The sequence below is a fragment of the Ictidomys tridecemlineatus genome, chromosome 8, assembly GCF_052094955.1.
Source record: "Ictidomys tridecemlineatus isolate mIctTri1 chromosome 8, mIctTri1.hap1, whole genome shotgun sequence".
In the NCBI taxonomy this organism is placed as follows: domain Eukaryota; kingdom Metazoa; phylum Chordata; class Mammalia; order Rodentia; family Sciuridae; genus Ictidomys; species Ictidomys tridecemlineatus.
In genome coordinates this window covers 149,169,390-149,190,003 of record NC_135484.1, presented here as the reverse complement: position 1 = coordinate 149,190,003, position 20,614 = coordinate 149,169,390, and the positions used below count along the sequence as shown (strand labels likewise).

The following is a 20,614-nucleotide window of genomic DNA, read 5'->3' as shown; positions in this document are numbered from 1 at the left end:
CAGGGCACCCAACCCGGGCCCAGGGAGAATGCCCACTGCCCACAGCACTGCGTCCCAGAACCCAGAAGCAGACACCACCCCCAACTCAACTTCCTGGGAAGCTGGGATGGCAACAAGCAGCAAGAAAACGGAAGCGGGGCAGACTCAGGGTTCACCCATGACATCAGTGCTTCCCCCAACACTATTCACATACATCTGGACCCAAAGCGTTAACCCAAGCGCTACAGAAACACCTAGGCTAGCGCACTCAAGTAGCAGCCCTGATTGGGTGTCCTCTTGCCCTCCGAGAGCTCCGTCCCTTTTCTTTCCACATGAATAAATCCCACTCTTTTGCACCTACTCTTCCTCATGTGGAATTTTTTTCTTCAAATTCAAGGATAAAAACCTGTAAAGAAGGTAGGGTGATGGGGCTGGGGTTGTGGCTCAGTGGTACAGTGCTTGCCTCGCATGTGTGAGTCACGGGGTTCGAGTCTCAGCACCATAAATTAATGAGTAAAATAAAGAAAATTTTTTTTTAAAAAAAAGAAGGGCTGGGGATGTAGCTCAGTTGGTAGAGTGCTTGCCTCACATGCACAAAGCCATGGGTTCAATCCCCAGCACCAATAAATAAATAAATAGAAGTCAGGGTGAGCTCTGGGGTCTGCAGCAACATTGGAGGGCATAGCCCACCATTAGGAACTGCAACACACCACTCAAAGGTGGAATGGAGAATGGAGAAAGGAGAATCGAGCTTCACCCACTGCAACCTTTGGGGCTGGTGCCAGCAGGCATTCCGGGCCCTGATCAGCTGCTCACACCACAACAGGCTTCTCAGCTGCCCAAGCTGCAGCTTATGAGGACTCCATCTGCCAGCAGAAGTGGAGAATCGAGTTCCATCTTAAACCAGTTTCACCGTGATGTTCTGCCTCACCTTGGGTCCAGAGCAACAGACTCACAACCGTGGTTCAAACCTCTGGAACGCTGAGCCCAACTACACCTTTCCTTCTCCAGGTTGTTCTTGTGGTGTATTTTGGTCACAGCAATGAAAAGCTGAGCAACACAGATATTTTATGACAACAGGACTTCCGGTCCTGACCTCGGCATCGCCTCCCAGGGAGATGGACTGGACTTGGGTGCTGCACGCTCATCTTGTCCCTCTGGCCTTCAGTTCACACCTTACACAACAGTCATTTCTTTAGTCTTCCTCCCTGGGCCATAAAAAGGCCATGACTGTACACGCACCAGGGGCTGTCGTGGGCTTCTGTGGCTGTAGTGGACACTGTGGTTTGCTGCCCAGATCTCCCTTTCTGTTCCCAGGCATTCATTCCCTGGTCTGCCAGGACGGTGGGCCACTGAAGCTCATAATTGCCTCCTTCTCGAGGAATGACCATGGTCCAAGGGAGTTGCTTTGCCCAAGCTTGCAGCCATCCATGGGCAAATTGAAGGGAGTGAGGGGAAGCGATGGATGCTGAAGCCTAGAATCGTGGCCTCATTTGAGAAAACCCAGTTCCAGAGATCCGCATGAGACCGGCCAAGCCTCTGTTGGACTGCGCGTATCTCATCTCTCTTCCCTCATTTCCTTAGAAGGCTTGTTCTCAAGGTCCTCCCCAATACGTAAACCTCCTGTGATCAAGTCTCCGACTCTGAGAATCTGTTTCGATGAAACCCACCTTAAAGAGTGACCCTGTCAGAATATATGACTAATTAGCCATGTTTGCTTGCTTTTTGTGTCCTCAGCCTGTGTCAATCTCAAACAGCCCTCTAAATAAACACAAACAAGCAACTGGCGTGATAATCAGGTTGAAACAGATTTATCATCCCTGCTCCGAGCCCTCATTTCCAGTCCTCTAGATGCTGGTGTGTCAGCGGCAAGAAGAAAGGAGGAGAGACGGGGCAGAGGAAGAGCACACCACTAGGAAAGGGGGGCTACAGACCCAGGGGTTTGAGCAAAACCAACCTGAACTATTTATCCCTCAGGGTCCTAGGATCCCCGGCAGGAGGCATCCCTGGATCGTCAGTGATGTGGAAGAAACCAACAGAAGCAGTCCACCCAAGAAAAGGGGCTGCCACTTTCTCTCAGTGGCTTCCCTTAACTTTTTATCAGACCAAATCTCTTCCCTCTGACACCAAGGTCACCACACATCCTTAAGCCATGACTATTACTAGGGCTCACCAGCTCTCTCTTGAGACCAACGTGGACTGCAGATCCGGAGACCAGCTGTCTATGGACACTTCCCTAAAAATCTCCATCTTGAGAAAAAAACGCTTAATGGGGCACTAGCTCTCTCTCTCTCTTTCATCTATAAAATGAAGGAAATGTACTCAAAAGATTGCTGAGACTTATCTTAATCCACCATGTTTCTGGGCACAGAAGGCAGGCTGAGTGCTGATAAATTTGCTCTCGGTGGCAGCAGCATGGAGGACCTAAGAAGGTGCAGAGGTACACATAACAGACATGGGAAGGGGAGAGGCAGGCAAGATAAATGACCCAGATACAACCACGTGCCGGGTACAACGACGACAGGCAGGGCAGGCAAGACTTCCCACAGTGCCCAGGTGCCGCACATGGCTCTCTCCTGGCTGGACAAGAGGAACTCATATCTGTGGCTCTAGGAAAAACAGAGTCTGTTCTACTCTCACACCACAGTCTACACAGACTTCCGACCCCAGATATGGGGGAGATTTGTCCCCACCAGAAAGCAAGCAATTCATAATTCTGACACGACCTACCTCATATTCTACCATCCAGTTGGTTTGGGGTCATTACTTAGAGGGCTGCCTTGAGAAGGACCATTAAGATTTATCCAGAACCCTCTGATTTTGCAGAACCGCAAGAGATACTGTCACATGCCGCCGGTGGAGGGCTCAGTCCTCAAGACTGCCCACCAATTCGGCTGCCAATCCCAAGTCCTGGGTGGTTTTTCCTGTGCTTCTGATCCATCGGCTATTATTTGGAGTTCCCGCATCCTTCTCTGGAGGCTCAATTAATTTGCTTGAGCAGCTCACAGAACTCAGGTAAATGCACTTCCTGGTTTATTATAAAGGACGCAGATGAAGAGATGAATAGGGCCAGGTCTGGGGGAAGGAGCACAAGCATCCATGTCTCCTCCTGGCACGCGGCCCTCCAGGAACCTCCATGTGTCAGCAAGATCTCTGGTGACCTCCTTTGGGGTTTCCTGGAGACTTCCTTAGGCAGACATGATTGCTGAGAGACTGGGTAGGGAAGCCCACCCAGCAAGGCCTGTCTATTCATATTCTTCTTGGCCTTGCTGGGTGGGCTTCCTTCCTCCAGGGTTTGGAGCAGAAATCCTCGGGATTGAGAAGGTCTTATAACCCACTATCAGACAAGGCAGGTCAGAGAATTTATGGGCAGCGAACGGCAGGAGAAGATTAGAGTTTCTACAACCCGCCTTGGGGTCTCAGCCAGAAACCAAGGACAAAAATGAAAACACCCGTATATCATAGTACTATGCGACCCCAGGATAGGACTGTGGTGGCATCCCTCAGTGCCTCTGATAATCGTTTCTGAAGCTAGAAAGGGGACCGTATCTGTCAGAATGCTTTGCCTGTGGTACCAGAAACACAAACGAAAATAACGTCTTCCACCAGGAAGAGATTTCTTTAGGAAGTAAATTGGAGGAATCTTTTTTGATAGAACATGACCCCAAATTGTCCAAATTACATTGTTATATTGTGCATGTAGGAATAGGTAGCAACAAATCCCATCGTTGGGTACAACTATCATTCACCAATAAAAAAAAAAATGTGGAAAGGAGAAAAAAAAAGTAACCCCAGAAAAAACATTTCTACAAACTGACGTCTGTTGTTTATTCTGGTAAAAAAGCAGAGACTGGGTGCAGGGTCACACTGTTCTGAGGGCCGTGAGCTGAGAAGTACCCCTCGCACACACCGCTAGTCGGCTTCTGACGGCTTCACCTGCCATCACGTGGAAGTGGTGTCACCAAGACTGACCCGGAGCAGCTCATAAAGGTACTGTGGCTGGCACAACCCCCACACCACCTCCTCGGGTGCACTGGTGTCTTCCTCACCCCGTGGCTTGGGCCTCCCTGGAGTTGGTAACAAGGAGCAAACTGGGGAAGAAGATTCCAGGGTGCGTCACAGGTGGCTTCACACCATATGCCCGCACCAGCTGGACGCCACCTTATGGCCCCACTCAGGACTGGGCAGGGAGGGAACAGGGAGGGCTTCAAAGGGGATGTCCTATCGTCCACTCTACCAGGAAAGAGGGACTTCCAGAGGGAAAAGTCCATTTCTATCGATGGCTAATGGCTAAGGATTCGGCCACAAGAGAATTCAAAACAAACAAAACGGCCCAGAAGAAACAAAACCAATGACAAGAACAGAAGAAAACTCATAAAAGCGAAAGTAGAGTTAATAAGAGAAAACAAGCCAGGTGAGGTGCGCACGCCTGTAATTCCAGTGGATTGGGAGGCTGAGGCAGGAGGATGGTGAGTTCAAAACCAGCCTCAGCAAACGTGAGGCAGTAAGCAATTCAGTGCAACCCTGTCTCTACGTAAAATACGGGATGTGGCTCAGTGGTCGAGTGCCCCTGGGTTTAATCCCCAGTACCCACCCCATCCCACCCTATCCTCCACCGCCCCCCCAAAAAAGAAGAGAGAAAAAAAAAAAACAAAATAAGGATGCTGGGACAAAAGAACAAAATTCAGGAAAGAGCTCTTTGAAATTAAAAAAAAAACTAGGCTAACCAAGTTTTAAAATTTAATAGAAATGTTGGATACTAATGTTGGTGGACTCTCCCAGGATGTAGAACAGAATGGAGAACAGCAGTAAAATGTGAGGAAAATTAGAGAATCATTCCGAGAGGCACAAAATCCAGCAAATAGGTACACAGGGAGAGAATGGGGTGAAGGAAAGGAGAGAACTGCGAAATAATGAAGGGACGTTTCGCAAAACTGTGAGATCGACAATTCCCGATTTAAAGGACTACAAAGTCCAGTGTAATCATGAAGACAGCCACAGCCATCATCGTTATCCTACGGCAAACATGAACCTCTACAAACCGGGCGCAGGGCAGAGTGGGTTGGTTCTGGATGATCATCTTCAAAGACATCCCTCACCAGGATGCAGAGGACCACGCGCAGTTTGCAAATATTCCTTTATCCACAACATCATTATTTCCACCCTTTTGCCCTTCAAATTCCGCTTCCTATGGAATAAGCCAACCCCTCCCCTGCCACATTCAGGAAACAGAGCCGATGTCTCCAGGGGAGGGCTTGGAGGCCTTCTTTCTGCTCCCCGGGCCGATGATGACCCTCAGCGCAGTCCTGCTCTTAAGTTCATAACTCAACTGGAATATAAAGGTGTCTTTCTTTGGAAGGGCCATTTGTCAAACTCTCTAATGAAAAAGCTCGGGAGGACTGCTGTCCACTCTCCCTTTCCTTCCTTCCCAAGCCAATAGCATTCTTCTGCCGGGAACAGATGGGGCTCTGTGTGACAAATGGCCCAGTGTTCCAGGGCCACGATGGTGCTGGCGTCCTGTCCCCAGTGTTTATAGGCTGGGCTGTCCCTGGGCTCCCGTCGCCTTTGAGGAGACTGGAGCAGTGTTTGGGGCCCAGACAATGGAACAGCAGGGGTTAGTTCCAGCCGTTCCTGGTGACAATGGCGAGCAGGTCGGGCGTCTTCTGGGAGGGCCTCTGCCCAAGGTGGGGGAAGAAGGGCCAGGCTCCTGCTCGCTGCCCATGGGGCCCGCTGACTTAACAGGCCCTGGCTGCTGCGGTTCATTACGGTGCCTCCGCTGGTTTGCCTCCTACAGAGGAGCTGTGACAGGGCGCCTCCCGGTGCAGAAGGCACACTCCTCCTCCTCCTCCAGCTGCCCGCGCCTCAGCGACCTCCAGAGCCCTCGCGCCACCCCCCACCCCATCATTCCCCCAAAGAATCGCTGTGGGCACTAAGTGAGAAGAGCATCTGTCTCTTAAAGAATGTCAGAGGCTTGCTGTTGTGGCGATTTCACCTGCAGGGTGTGGAGCTAGAACATGGTTACACCTTGCCTCGAAGCCCCCTTGGGGCCAGTGGGTTGCCAAGGTGAACTCCTATAATCCCAGCAGCTCTGGAGGCTGAGGCAGGAGGATCCCTAGCTACTTAGTAATGCCCTTAGCAACAGAGGGAGACCCTGTCTCAAAATCAAAAGTGGAAACAAACAAACAAACAACAAAAAAAATCAGGCTGAGAATATGGCTCCGTGGTTAAGAGCCCCTGGGTTCACTCCCTGATACCAAAAAAGAAAAGAAAGAAAAAAAAACACCTCCTTTGCCATGCTCTTGCCGATAAGGGCAGACTTCAGATGACAGTGGCTGGTGGAAAGAGCGAACGGGGCAACTTCTCATTCCTAAGCCTGCAATGCATTCCTAGGATGTTGCAGGGTCTTTGTAGGTATTATGGGTCACTTCAAAACCAATCACATTTGTGCATTTCTGAATGTCAATACCTTTGGACGCATTCCTTCCTTTCTGCCTCTGGCTCCTCATTCCTAGAAACTCCACCGAATGAGTACTATTTGCCAAGGGCTCAGTCCATGATCCTTAAACACTCAACAGTGTTTACTGAGCTCCTATCACACGTGAGCCAGGCTCTGAATGCGGGGTTGGGACGCTCTTGCCCTCAGGCAGCTTCCAACTGGCAGCGCACCATGCCCAAGGAGTGTGGGGTCCAAGCTGCATGAGGTCTGAAGTACAATTCAGGGGCTTGAAAGGGAGTACAGGGCTGGGGTTGTGATACTAGCATGTGTGAGGCGCTGGGTTTGATTCTCGGCACCACACGTCAATAAATTAATAAATAAAATAAATGTTCATTGGCAATTAAAAAACAAACCAACAAAGAAGGAGAATACAGGGGTGAAGGGGTAGGGTGATAGAGCATGCTCCTGGCATGTACAAGGCTCTGGACTTAATCTCCCACACCAAAAACAGAAGAAAAGAAATTGAAAAACAGAAATTGTTAAAGAGGCCTAGGTGAAGGGCCTGGTCTTAAACGCCACATTCTTCACAGTGAATCCTCTACTGGAGGAAGAGGTGCTCGGGATCTTTCCTCAACTTTAGGAGTAAGAAAAAGGGCTTTTCCCTTCCAAATGGTGGATCCAGGTCAGTGAGACAAAGCAAGCATCGGGCAGGTTGTCAAACCTGCGAAGTCTCAACAGGAACCGAGGGCAACCAGGGGGAAGTAGCTCTGCCAAGCCAGGGAACAGCTCAGGTGCAGCAGGCCACCCAGACAGCTGCTTCCATCTAAACCAGGGGGCAATCGCCTGCCCCCTACACAAGCTTTTATTGTTTATTATAATCATAAACCTTGCTTTTCTTGGGGTTTGGGTCCTTGCAATGTGGATACTTTTGAATTTCACTGCAGTTGGGTCTGGTTTAAAACTCTCTATGTGGCTTCTGTGACTCACCAGCAGAATAAGCAGGATGAGTGGATCAGATTAGCATTTCCCAAATGTTCCTATGCAGCAGAAAAGAACGAAAGGATATATATTAATATTATGCAAAAAAGATATGTGACGCTAGGAAATGGTGGATGAATGGCAGTTACCCCTTGGATTGGATCAGTGTGACCCAAAGCCCCATGTGTTGGAGGCTTAATTCTCAGCCCGGGTGCTATTGGAGGGTAGCAGAGTCTTTTGGTGGTGGAGCCCAGTGGGAGGAAGTTGATTGGGGTGTGCCCTTCAGGGGATATTGGTACTCCACCTCTACCCTTTCTTCTTTTTCTCTTTGCTTCCCATCCGTTATTAGGTGAACAAGTTCCATGATGTACTGCGTTCCTGTTGGCCTCAAAACAACGAATCAACTGATTGTGGACTGAAATCTCCAAAACTGCAAGCCAAAATAAACCTTTTCTCTTTAAGTTGATCACCTCAGGTATTTTGTCACAGTAACGGACAGCTGACTAATAACTGATTCCTTTACTCCCGGACTCTTCAGTACGTTGTGCATCACTGCTCTGCAAGAGCGAATGATGTGTGCATTTGTCCCAAATGTGCTCCATTTGTTTAACAACTATTTACTAGGTGTCTACTACATCCCAGACACTGTCCTTACTGTTGGGAATGTAGCACTGAGTGACGACGGGAGCACAGAATTTATTTCCTCCCCCAGAGGATCACACGAGGACAGTGTTTCATGACCCCACTTTGTTCTCTTCTTCCTTTTTACCCGTGTTTCCTCTGTAGCATTTCACAGGCTTTTTCTTGTCCCAAGGCTGTGACAATCTCTTTATTGTGCTGCTTCTGCCACCCACGGTGTCAGCCTGTTCCTGATTGATGCTCCTGAATTATTGCCATTCCCTCTTCACAGGTAGCGTCCCTCATCCTCAGGACAGCTCTCCATAAAGCCAGGAAAGGGCATGTAATCTGCCCAAGGCCACAGTTTAAAGAGTGGATCTGGGACTTCAACTCATGTCTCTCTGGATCCAAAACCTGCTCCTATTACACCACGCTGCCCTCCTCCAGTTCCTCTGATGTGAGACCATAGTCTTCTTCAAGTTCCTGTTTCTCTAGAAGAGACTGTCAAAACCAGGCATGGCAGGGCTCCTGCAATCCCTGATTTGGGAGGCTGAAGCAGGAGGCTCAAAAGTTCCAGGCCAGCCTCAGCCACTCAGCGAAACCCTGTCTCAAAATTTGAAATAATGAGAGCAATAAAAAGAGAGAGAGCGAGATCACGAGGCAGACTGGTTAACACCTCATCGGCGACAGTCTCTGCACTGGGGACGCCTCAGTTAGGAGAGAGCAAGGTTCTCTGAGCCTCTGCCTGTCCTGTGTATTCCTCCTCAGGTCCTGCTAATCGGAACTCCTCAATGGCACTTTTCATTCCCTTTTTTGTGTTTGAGAGCAACACACAATGAATTTTTAAAAATGCATGCCTTACATGTTACTTATGGCTGGTGGTCTTATAAATCTATATCGTATTTTTTTGCAGGATTATTTGGCTCCCTATCAAAAATCATTAAAATATGTACATGTTTTGATTCATGGAGACTATTCCTGAGAATTGATCAAATGGGAAATACATTTTGGAGAAGCTACGTATAAGAGAGTAGAAAAGGGTCAGGAAGAGGAGGGAGGAGGAGGATCAGAGGAAGAACTGTGTCAAAATGCAGTTACCTGTGAGGAGTAGGTTCTAATGTGCTCCGCCTCACAGCAGGTGTCTACAGTCATAGCAAGGTGTATTTTATACAGCACTCGAAAAGGAGTTCGAGAAAGGGGGAGGGAGGGAAGGGGGAAGGGGATGGGAAAGACAATAGATGAACTGGACATGACTTTCCTATGGTCATATATGAATACACAACCATGAAACTCCACGTCACGGACCACCACAAGAATGAGAAGTCATACTCCCTGTATGTATACTGTGTCAAAATACATTCTACTGACATACATAACTAAAAAGAACAAACATAAAAATTTTCTGTGTGTGTGTGTGTGTGTGTGTGTGTGTGTGTGTGTTCCTGGGGATTGAACCCAGGGCCTTGTTGTGCATGTGAGGCAAGCACTCTACCAACTGAGCTATATCCCCAGCCCAAATATAAAATTTTTTAAAAATAAAAAAAGGAGTTTGAAATTTCCCATCACAAACAAATGATAAATACTTGAAAAGGAAAAATAAGTATTCTGACTTCAGCATTGCACATTTTATACACATGTAATTGTCACATCACAACCCATGAATATGTCCAGTTATTATTTGTCCATTTAGTTTTAGAGAGAGAGAGAGAGAGAGAGAGAGAGAGAGAGAATTTTTAATATTTATTTTTTTAGTTCTCGGCGGACACAACATCTTTGTTTGTATGTGGTGCTGAGGATTGAACTTGAGCCGCACGTATGCCAGGCGAGCGCGCTACCGCATGAGCCACATCCCCAGCCCCTATTTGTCTATTTTTTAAAAACTATATATAATAATATTTATAACAAAATTAATAGAATTCTTTAAAAATTAGAGACCTAAAAAATAAGAATGTTGCTGGGCGCAGTGGCTCATGCCTGTAATCTCAGTGCTTGGGAGGCTGAGACAGGAGAATGATGAGTTCAAAGCCAGCCTCAGCAACTGCTAGGTGCTAAGCAACTCAGTGAGACCCTGTCTCTACATAAAATACAAAATAGGGCTGGGGATGTGGCTCAGTGGTTGAGTGCCCCTGAGTTCAATCCCTGGTACCCCCACAAACAAACCAACAAAACCCACAAACATTCAGCAATTGGGAGTGAGTGAATTTCATATGAATGAAGGGATATGATAGAGCCATTAAAATGATAAATATGATGGGTATGCCATTGAAACGAGTGAAATGAAGAAGATATGATTCCCTGCGCAGTACGATCCAACTATGTGAAATCAACATGCGTGTATCAGCACAGGTCGCAGGGGATTTCACAGCTATCAAATAAAATACACGTTTGAGGTGCTGTGAGGATGGGTGGTGATTTTCAGTTTATTAGGATCAAGGGGTGCTCTACCATTGAGCTACACCCTCAGGCCTTTTTCTTTTATTTGAGACAGTTTGGCTAAGTTGCCCCACGATGACCTTGAACCTGGGGATCTTCCTGCTTCGGCCTCCTGAGCGGCTGGGATAGCAGGAGTGTACCACTGCACCCAGCGTTCAAGCTTCAAAGCTGATGAAATGGCTGAGGGCAAGTTCTGAGGCAGTGTTGGAAGACTTTCCCACGGTACTCTCGTTCACCCATAGGAGGCAATGGCTCTTTGGGGACCCTGCATCAGGCAGGTCCTGGCAGGGCACTGTGATGCACGCCTTGAAACTAACCACGCAGGAGGCTGAGGTCAGCCTGGGCAACTTAGCCAGACCTTGTTTCACAATAAGAAGGACAAGGGCTGGAGAAGTAGCTTGCGGGGAGACGGATTTCCAGCATGTTCCACCTCTGAACTCCGCTTTGGGGACCAACCCTCCACCTGGGAGCTTTCGGGGAACATTTCACATTCAAGCCATAATAAACATCAAACTGGGATGGTCTGTTCACAGAGAGGAACTTTGAGCAAAGCAGCACAGTACTCACAGGGAGGTAGATTTAGGTTCTCCCTGAAAAAATGAGAGCTTGCCTAATTTCCCCTCCCTAAATTCCTTTTCAGATCAACTCCACCCGTACATTGCTCACAGAAATCCTTCTCTGCTCAACTCAAGAAACAGAGCTTTTTAATGATGAGAGACTAATTGTCTATAACTGACACATTAGGATCCAAACGTTCAATGTTCATCAGGGCTGTTCAGAAAACCATTTCAAAATTCCTTTTCACCCAAACAGCTCATCAGCCCTGAAGTGGGCATGACTGATCTAGCCCCAAGACACTCCGAGGCAAGACTCTCGCCTGCAGAAGTCCTCTCAGACGCATTCCAGGAGGATTGTGCATCCTGCACGGCAGCAGGGAAGGGTTTGGCCAGAGTGGGAGTCAGCAGCTGTCTAGTGGAGCATCTCGCACTTGACAGCTAGTGACATTGTCCTGGAACTCCGGGAAAGGAAGAATAATGGAGATTCACCCCTCGGATAACGATTGATTTCTCCAGGATATCAGAATTCCTGAAGTTGGAAAGAGGAAAGTTTGCGATTAAATCATGAAACCAGAAATACTGAGGTCCTTGGGCAGAAGAAGGGGTGGTGGTGGTGCATACTTCACTAAATTCAAGGGTGTGCCTGTCCATCACTCATCAGGACCATGCGTCACTCGGGCTTCACACTCGGGCTTCACCTACAGGAGAAGCGGAGTCAGCCTCGGGGAAGAGCACCCTGGTCTGGATACACCCCCTCCCTGTGAAACTCAGGTTGAAATCACCTCTTTGTAGGATGAGTCAGGCTCCTATTGTTCTGAAGATGAATGTCCCATTCATTCAGCTCGGTGACCACTGAAGTCTCAGAGTGCTAACTTGAGGCCATACAGACTTAGTGATCTCCGACTGGATCTCCGCGGTAGGCAGCATGCGGTACTCAACTGGGAAGAAGAGCTATTTCTTCTGGGGAGAGAGGGACCTGCTAACCACATGGGTCTATAAGGACACTCGCAACAAATACAATAAATGGCTATTGTGTTGGTCAAAGTCCTCCAAGAACCAGATGTCAAATCAGGATTAAATGGGCAAGGATTTTATTGGGGGGGGGGATATGAGGAGAAACGGGGGTAAGACCTGGAGATCCATTGCTCCACCAGGAAAATATGACCCGAGGTGAAGAAGGGATGGAGGAAAGGTTGGGCAGGAGAGCCCTGGACGACTACTGTGAAGTCAAACGAAGGCCCAGCAAGGCCACCCCAGCATCCCTGGTGCCCTCCTCGTGCCTGGCACCTGGCACCCTGAGAGGCAGTGTCTCAGCACAATACTGGGTAGAGCTCAAGGCCGGCTGCTGGGTCCCCGTCAGTCACACTCCCCAACTTGGAAGCCTTTGAGGCGTAGCCTTGTGGTCGTCCCAAAGCTGCCTACAAATCAAAATGCCACTCCTACTGAGAAGAGGGTGGTTTGTGGTTACGAGGTAAATCAAGTGTACGCCGGGTGTCTAGGAAAAGCAAAAACAAAAGCCATGACTTGGGAGAAATGAGAAAGGGAGCAGAGAAGCAGGGGACTCCGTTTCTCCCCCTGACTATACCAGCACCGTCAACCAAGGTGCTGACTCGACCCACAAATCCAAGCCAAACACACCAGCTGTCTGACCACAGAAGTGGAGACTCATGGACGAATACCAACAATAGTTACCGTTTGGGCTTCAGCCTCAATCTATGGGGAGACCGGATTTTAGCAGATGTTGGATTTTAGAAAATTCCCCCCAAAGAAAAAATCCATCTGTTTGACTCTATTGCTCTAAATGGAGTGTGAGTCAATTCGTGCCAAAATCTTGGATATCTGCCTATTTATTTTTTATACGCCTTGACTAATAAAATACAGGCTGAAATATCTGGCTGAGGCAGATCAGTAGAATCATGCAGAAACACAGGAAGAAAAAAAAACTTAAAGAAATGGAAATTTACCACATGATAAAGATGGCACTCCTAATTGGTAGGAAAAGGGTTGTTTAATAAATTGTGTTGGAACACCTGGTAGCCATATGGGGAAAAAATGAGTTTGGATTCTTACTTCATGGGTTACACCAGAATGATTTCAGGAAGGATTAAAGAGTTAAATGTTGAAAATTAAGTTCTGGTGGGAGAAATTTAAATCCTTTTTGAGTGGCACAGGACTTCCAAAATGTTCAGCAAAACTGATGCCATGTTAACCAAAACTCAGAAATAAATTTGAAAATAAATAAATAAATGGGTCATGCATGGGGGAAAAAAACACCTTAAACAAAACTCAAAAAAAAAAAAAAACTATAAAGGAAATTTCGCAATTCATATTCCAAAGGCTCAATTTATTTAAAATATAAAGAGATCCTACAAGTCAATAAGAAAGGCCATTATCTCAATAGAAAAATGGGCAAGAGATGAATAAATATGAAAAACATACATATGGTTTTGAAAGATTTTAAAAGTGCCAAATTATGCTAAAAAGTGAGAAAATAGCATTTCCTGATGAGCTAGTTTCTACTAGTTGGTAGAGATCAACAACAGGCTGCCTCAGCGTGGTCTTCCGGGAAATGGGCACCAAGATGGGATCCGACAGGCAGAAGACAGGTGGGGAGAAGAGAGGAAAGAGCGGAAGGAAACTGGAAGAGTCAGGGAGACCAGGGTGGGAGCTGATCCCTAGAGAGCGTGGCTGGGTTGATAGTCCTGGAGCTGCACTCACCTACCCTGGGAGTCCTGGATCTTGCAGAACGGCCCCTCCTGAGCACCCGGGCTGCCTTCCTTGCCTGGCTGGGAGCAGACTGTGGGAAGCTGGGTCTCTTGTGTGCACAGTGGTGGATTCTGAACACAGCAGCGGTTACATTTCCTGCAGCAAAAAGTCTCAGTGGCTCCTATTCAAGGCCATCACACATTCTTTGTGAGCAGAGACAGAGGAACTAGACTTCTCCCACATTGTTGATGGGAGGGTAACTTGGAGTAAGCTCCTCTGTGGAAGGCAATTGGTAGTGCTTTAAAAATTTTCAACGTACAATCCATTTGAGAAATTCTACCTCCACCAACTCTTCCTAGAGAGATGTTCACTTGTGTAAAGTTGTACATCCAAAGGCTGGGATGTAGCTCAGCGGTACAGTGCTTGCCTATCATGTGGGAGGCCCTGGATTTGATCCTCAGCACCACAAAATAATAATAATAATTATTGTTATTAACTAATAATAAATTAATTATAATTAATAATATTGTTGTTATTAAATTGCATGTATAAAAGTATTCACTCTGGCATTGTTTGTAATAGCTAACTACTGGTAACCACAAATGTGCACACTTAATGCAGAACTCGTTAAAGAAATTATAAATATTATATAAATATAAGTAAGGAAGGAGGAATTTCTTCATGTACCGATAAAACAATTTGTAAAGCAAGATGAATAATAGTACAAATGTTTTGCAAAAAATGTAGATTAAAAAATTTTTTTTGAATTATTTTTTAATATTTATGTTTTAGTTTTCGGCGGACACAACATCTTTGTTTGTATGTGGTGCTGAGGATCGAACCCGGGCCGCACGCATGCCAGGCAAGTGCTACGACTTGAGCCACATCCCCAGCCCAAGATTAAAATTTTTAAAAGAGGGGATATAAATGTACAAACTTGTAATATTTCTGAAAGGGGCCATGAGAAACAGGCATTTTTATGGATCTATACTTTTCAGCATCATTCTTTCCTTTTGCATTGTGAAGTACATAAATTCAGAAAATGAATCCCCTACCTGTCCTGTGTTGTGAGTGTTGTACACACACAGAGGGACACCTCTGTGGGCTTGCCTGCCTGTCCAAACTCCAGGTATACCTCTGAGAACACACACCCATGGCCACACCTCAGAGCGGTGTGCTTGGCCCAAGGAGAGGTGGACAAGGAGAGAGAGATCCCTGGGGACTCTGGAAGCGGTGTCCAGTCCATTGGGAGTTTCTGGATGTCTTCCACCTAGACCATAGTCAAGAACAGGACTGCGGATGCTCGATGGGTCCAGTCAGCCAGGGTCGATGTCCCCGAGTTCCCTTCTCCCTGTGTTCCTCGTGAGAATTTGTCAGTGGAAAGGAACGAGGCCACTTTTTTCTAAGTCACACACCTGGCGGCCAGTGTGCTACCTCACCGCACAGTCAGGATGCAGCAGCAGCCAGCAACTGCTCTGTCTCCAGCTCCTTCGGCCTGGGCCAGACATATGTGTTTAGCCCTGAGACAAACAGCCTTGGTTTCGGCATGGTGCCCACCCAGAAGTACCCCTTGACCAAAGGTCCCCAGACAGAGTCAACTGCTGACGTGAGTTCAGTTGTCCTCCCAAGGGTGTTGGCTCTCACCAGTGACCAGCGCTGGCTCTTGCTCTTCACCACTCCACATGCACCCACCTGCTCACTCCCTGGACTTGAAGGCACCACACGGGGAGACCACAGCCACAGAGAGACTCCTTCGTCACTCCCATAGCTATGAAATGCCGCGTCCCTGCGGCAGCTCTCAATCAGTCAATCAAGGATCTATCTGTGAGCATATATGGGTATAGACAAGATCTCCCTGTTCCGACTGACTCTGTGACTCCCCTTAAACACCCCTTTATCAAAGGTCCCCAAACTCCCCTCTAGTCATCCTAATTTCAGGGGCCAATGTTTCATCTTTGGAATCTCCAACCAAGAATCAGATCCAAACACACTCCGTTCTGTTCAGAATCCTCACTGTCTTCCAATGACTAAGTGTGTCTGGTCTCTCTCTCCTAGGGCTCTGGCCCTAGGGGCTCTTCAGCTCCACTCCACGCAGGCCTCCTTCACAGAGGTCCTCGAGATTTCTAGAAAACACTGTGGATGCTCCCCTGCTCCGGCAGGGCTGTGGCTAAACTCTGGCTGCACTGCAGGTTAACCTACGTGGAGTGCTGGCTGGCAGTGTGGAACCCAGGAAGCATTCTTCCTCTTCCGACCAGAGAGACACTGTGACTGTGATAACACAGCTCCCTATGGGATCTTACGTTACTGTGTTGGGCACCAGTGCAACTCCCATGCTCCGGGTTTGCAGAGATTCTGCACTTCCGACCCTTTAGGGAATATTCACTAAAGAACCCATAAATCAGAACCCACCTATTTCTAAAAATCAACCAATAGAAAAGATAGGAGGACTATAGTTCATTGACACGAACAAGAACCATTTTTTTGTTGTTTTGTTTTTTTACAAATTATCAAAGAAATACTAAGAAACAAATGCTGACTTTGTTCTTATCTAAGAACTTTCTTTTTCATCTAAAAGTACACTTTGGACTTTATATAAGTGAATTGTGTTTTATGATATTTGAAACTTCTGTATCAAGGTCCCACTCACGTGTTAAATACCAACTTGTGTCTGATCGTGAATTATTGACAACAGTCACTTAAAAACTTAATTTGCTTCTCACTGGGCTTACAAATGACCTACTTCACGGGCTTACAAACAACCTATTTCAGGCTCATTGTGTGTGATTTTGTTTACAAAACTGTGTTTTTTTCTTTTGTGAGTAATTACCTATTTGTAGTGTTAAAATATCTCTTATAAAATGTATTTGTATTTTTTAGAACACTTTATTATGAAATACTTTTAAACATTTATAAATCAAGAGAAATAAACCCCCAAATAACAGGCACTTACATTACTGAGACTGGGCCACTCTTTTGCATCATTTATTGCAATTTGCAACTTAATGCAAATCAAAGGCGTCATTATTTGCTTTTAATCCTCCTCCAAGTGACATTTAATTATACAATGAAAATACTATATCACACCTCAAAAAGTTAAATAATTCCTTAATCATCATCTAATCCTCAGCCATATTTAATTTCTCTGCTTGACCCCCAGGTACCTGCTTCTCGTCAGTCCAACACTCTACGCAATACATTTGATTAAGTTTTGAATTAAAAACTCCTGCAGGAAAATTTATTATCACTCCTCTCTTTCTCCTTCAAATATATGAAGGTATTTGACTTTTTACAACAACAATTCCATAGATGGCGGAGGCAATAAAAATACTTATACAGCTATAGCTTTTTAAGGTCAATAGGGGCTTGAACTCTGGCTCCTCTGAGAAGCCATTCACACAACCAGGGAGCTTCTCAGGAGCCTCACACGCTGCCTTGCACACTATTTTTGGACACGCGCCTGCCGGCTGCCTCTACTGAGCCTGCACACCAACGTGGGATGCCCTTGTGCAGAAGGGAACAGTCGTATTTCCTGCACTCTGCTCGGACTTTTGGCGAGGGCTTTCGCAACACTTTCTAGAATTACAAAGCTGTGCCTGCAGCACTACCTGGAAAGCAGCCCCAGCGAGCAAGGGAACCCACCATCCGTCAGCAGGCGCCTTGTGGGGAAGCCTCAACTCCTCCTGGCGCACCAGAGGCACCTTCCCTGGAGAAAGATTTGGCAAGTGACGTTTTTCCTTTCATCTCCGAGACCACGTAGGAGACAACGCAGCCCATGCAGGCAAAGATGTGCAGAGGGTATAACAAGGTGAGGCATCCTAGTTCAAAGGAGCAGAGTGAAGGAAAAGGGTCTTTTCTCTGCCAAGAAAAAGGAAACAGTGTTTAAGCTTCAGCGGCCTTTGACTCAGTCCTCACCGAGCTGGGCATGTGCAGACGGAACACGCCCAGTGAGGCTGGGGGAGGCAGGAGCAGGGGCAGGGAGAGTTCCTCGTGGGTTTTCTGATGCTCCTCTTGGCTTACAGAGACTTGTTTGGCTCATGGTTTTTGAGGCTGAAGCCAGGAGCACAGTGGGACATCTGGTGAGGGCCTGGGTGCTGTATCCCCACACAGCAGAGCAAGCAGGTGAACTCCGCCGCTCTTCCTCTTCTTACAAAGCCACCGATACTATCATGAGGACCCCACCCTCATGACCTTATCTGATCCTAAAGACTCCCCCAAACCTCCACCTCCATATACCAGGAGCTTGTGGATAGGAGGATTAAGTTTCAGCGCTTTAGGGAAAACTGTTCGAACCGTAGCAGGGGGTGAGTGGTGGAAACTCGCATCTCCAGGGGCGTGGAGCAAGGACACCCTGGAGGCTGGCCAATGAGAATTACAGGGACAATCCGCTAAAGCCTTTCTCCAGCAGCTTCATTAAAGAACAAGCAGGTCCTAATGACCCACGGCATCCATCGCAGGCGATGAATGAACCTCCCGCCTGTAAGTCCAGAGTGGTGCTTTGTGCCTGTCAACCTTGGGAGAAACAAGAACAGAGTCCCTCGAACCACCTTCTGTGATCTGCAATTCAGAGGAGGAACACGGGTTGGAAAAGTCTTCAGAGCGTCAAGTAAGGAAGGGTGGACAGAGGGCCCGATGGACAGGCCGAGGCAGAACGTCTGGAGCTGAGGTCAGTAAGGCTGCCTCGAGTCTCCAGGCCTGCGACCTCTAAGGAAAGGAGTTTTCATGAAATCCCTGTGGGGTCTCCAGGGGTTAACAGCCTGGGTGCTGCTGAGGAGGGGGAGGACTGACGGGACACCCTCCTTCAAAGCACCTGCCTCCAGGCAGCCCTTGGGGGGCTCTGCTTTTTGTTTTTCTCAGTATTGGGAATTGAACCTAGGCACCCCCTACCCCTGAACTACATCCACAGTCCTTTTTATTTATTTTATTTTATTTATTTAATTTTTTTTTTTTTTTGAGACAGGGTCTCGCTAAGTTGTCCAGGTTGGCCTCAAACTTGTAATTCTCCTGCCTCATCCTCTCTACTAGCTGGGGTCACAGGCATGGGTCACCGTGCCCAGCTGGTAGGGGACTTTTTTTGGATCACCGTCAGTGCCATGAGAACAAGGCAGTCTGGCTTATCTTCATTCATACTCAGTTTGTAATCAACCAATATTTCCCACCGAATCCACCCATTTTTCCTCCATACTTAATTGCAAATGACTTACAGCTATGAGAACAAGCCTATCTCCTGGCTTTGTTACTAAGTGGCTGTGTGACCTGAACTCTGTGATCTAATATCTCAAGTCCCTGTTTATCTGTCCTAAGCAAAGTGTTTGGATTAAATGATATCTAAGATCCCTTCCAGCTTAAAGATCCCAGTACTAGATGATGCACAAAGACTTCCAGTGTTGGAAACATTCACAAGAATGTGTGACAGGCTCTGAGTGGGGGGGAAAGTGAAAATATCACAAGAAGAGGTGCATATGGTTTCCTTCTGGGTACTTTGAAAAGAACAGAGACCTGACTATTCAATTAATTCATCCAGTGGACACTCCATGAGAAGGAACTACTTGCCAGTACCCATGACAGGAGCTGGGACACTCAGGTAGGCCCAGCAAGTTCTCCACCCTCCCCAACAGCAGAACAAGTACCTGGCTGGGTGGGTGGTGCACACCTGTAATCCCAGCAGCTCAGGAGGCTGAGACTGGAGGACGGTGAGTTCAAAGCCAGCCTCAGCAAAAGGGAGGCGCTAAGCAACTCAGTGAGACCCTGTCTCTAGATAAAGTACAAAATAGGGCTGGAGATGTGACTCAGTGTTGGAGTGGCGCTGAGTTCAATCGCCAGTACCCACCAAAAAAAGTACCTTCCCCAGAGCTTCTTCTTTGGGTAAGGATCTCATGCACTGGAATTTCTTCTCCTCCAGCTGTATTGAAGAGTAATAAAAATTTAAGATGCACAATGTGATGATTGGATTAATGCGTGCATTGTGTCATGGTGATCACTGTTGAGTTAATTAATACCTCCTTCACCACATATAGATATGTGTCGTTGGGAGGCTGGAGCAGGGCGGTGCGGACACTTATGTGCTATTCTCTTAGCAAATTCCAAGTAAACTGTGTGGCAATATTTAAAAATTTTCTTTTATTTGTAGTTGGACACAATACCTTTTTAAATTTTATTTGTTTTTAATGTGGTGCTGAGGATCGAACCCAGGGCCTCCCGCGTGCTAGGCGAGCACTCTACCACTAAGCCACAACCCCAGCCCCTGTGTGACAATATTAACTCCATCGCCTACATCAGATCCTCAGGACTTATAAGGGAATGTTTGTAGTCTTGGGCCAAAATCTCTCCATCTCCCCCACCCCCAGCCTCTGGTATCCACCATTCAACTCTGTTTCTAGAGCTCAACTTTTTTTTAGATTCTACATATAATAGGGTATTTGTCGCTCTTTGTCTGGCTTATTTCACTTAGCATAACGCCCTCCAGTTTCATCCATGGCACAAATGGCAGTGTTTCCTTCTTTGGGGCTGAATGGAAGCATTCCCTTGTGTGCGTGGATCACCCTTTTTACCCATTCTTCCATCAACGGACACTCAGCTGTGCCCACACCTTAGCTCAGGGCTGCACAGGAGTGCAGATATTTCAACATACTGATCCCTTTTCCTTTGGATCTATACCCCAGAGTGGGACTGCTGGGTCATACGGCACTTCTGTTTTTGATTTTTTGAGGAACAGCCATATTGTTTTCCATCGTGGCTGTACAAGTAGTGACGGTGAGCTCATTTCATGTATCTGTGGCCATTTGTCCTCTTTTGAGCAATGCCTATTTGGGTCCTCTGAGTTTTCTCAATAGGGTTATTTGTTTGTTTGTTTTTTCCTGTTGAGCTGTTATCACATTCTAATTTCCCAAGGAGCTCACGGTCAAGCATG

The 20,614-nt window shown here is 47.1% G+C and overlaps 1 non-coding gene across 1 annotated transcript; it reads right to left on the bottom strand.

Moving 5' to 3' along the window:
• Positions 1 to 19,871: 19,871 nt before the first annotated feature.
• On the bottom strand, positions 19,872 to 19,944 carry Trnaa-agc (transfer RNA alanine (anticodon AGC)). The gene has a single exon. It is a non-coding gene; the product is annotated as a tRNA-Ala (tRNA).
• Between the last annotated feature and the right edge of the window lie 670 nt (positions 19,945 to 20,614).